We start from the raw sequence: 1,169 nt of genomic DNA on the forward strand, positions 1-1,169 counted from the left end.
GCCTCTCCGCGGGGTGCTCCCCGTGCCGTTTGTTAAGAAATACGGGGCCAACGCGTACGTGTATTGATTACCGTCAGCCGAATATGGTAACTGTCCGAAACAAGTATCCCATTTCCCGTATTGATGACTTATTTGATCAGTTACAGGGAGCTTCGGTGTTCTAAAAAATTGACTTAAGGTCAGGGTACGATCAGTTGAAGATTCGGGCAGAGGATGCTCCTAAAACTGCTTTTTGGACTAGGTATGGGCACTATGAGTTCTTGGTTATGTCTTTTGGTCTTATGAACGCCCCAGCGCGTTCATGGATTTGATGAACAGTGTGTTTAAGCCCTATTTAGACTCATTCATAACCTCGATGATATCCTGGTGTACTCTAGGAGTAAGGAAGAGCATGAGAAACATTTGAGAAACATTTGCAAATAATGGCCAACTTTCCATAATTCATCTTTTGGTCCCAAAATTTTCCAACTTTCATTCTCTAATTTTTTTCCTTATTCCAATCTTACCCCTAACACATCATATCCACAAAAGATGAATATGCAACTTATGCGTTGAGACAAAATCAACAAAACCGGAAATTAAAAGTCTTGTCCATACCTCGTCGCAACCAACTTAGAATATTCCGACGTACGAAGTACGGGGTGTAACATCCTTTCTCTTTAGAACATTCGTCCTCGAATGTTCAACTAGTCTTACGGGTCTTACAAGCATCCGGGGGAGTTTCTCTTACGACTATCACACACAATTCCTTTATATACATCGCAATTCCTTCCCTCTGTATTCTTGTCTTAATCTCACTATTACCATCGGCACGACCTTTCAAGTCGTATTACAAACACACATCTTATTCTCTTTCCATTTCTGGAAAAATTTCGGCAGAGTTTCCTCTATATTTCTTACTATCTCAAAACCTGCACGCAGGAAATACCAACAATGCCTCACAGGGCCAACATACATATATACATATCATATCATACATTGTGCCCCTCACACTGGCTCCCAACATCAACAACATGGGCCGCAAATGGTAAACATACCTCGTATGCCCAACTCAAACGGCACCTCGTTACCCTTTCTTGTTTACTTTCCCCTTTAGTCTTCAACTTGTGTTTTAATCGCAACCACAATATCTCTCCCAACATATCTTTCTTACCTTGCTTACTCGTGCA

The sequence above is a fragment of the Lycium ferocissimum genome, unplaced genomic scaffold (assembly GCF_029784015.1).
Source record: "Lycium ferocissimum isolate CSIRO_LF1 unplaced genomic scaffold, AGI_CSIRO_Lferr_CH_V1 ctg12684, whole genome shotgun sequence".
Classification (NCBI taxonomy): Eukaryota; Viridiplantae; Streptophyta; class Magnoliopsida; order Solanales; family Solanaceae; genus Lycium; species Lycium ferocissimum.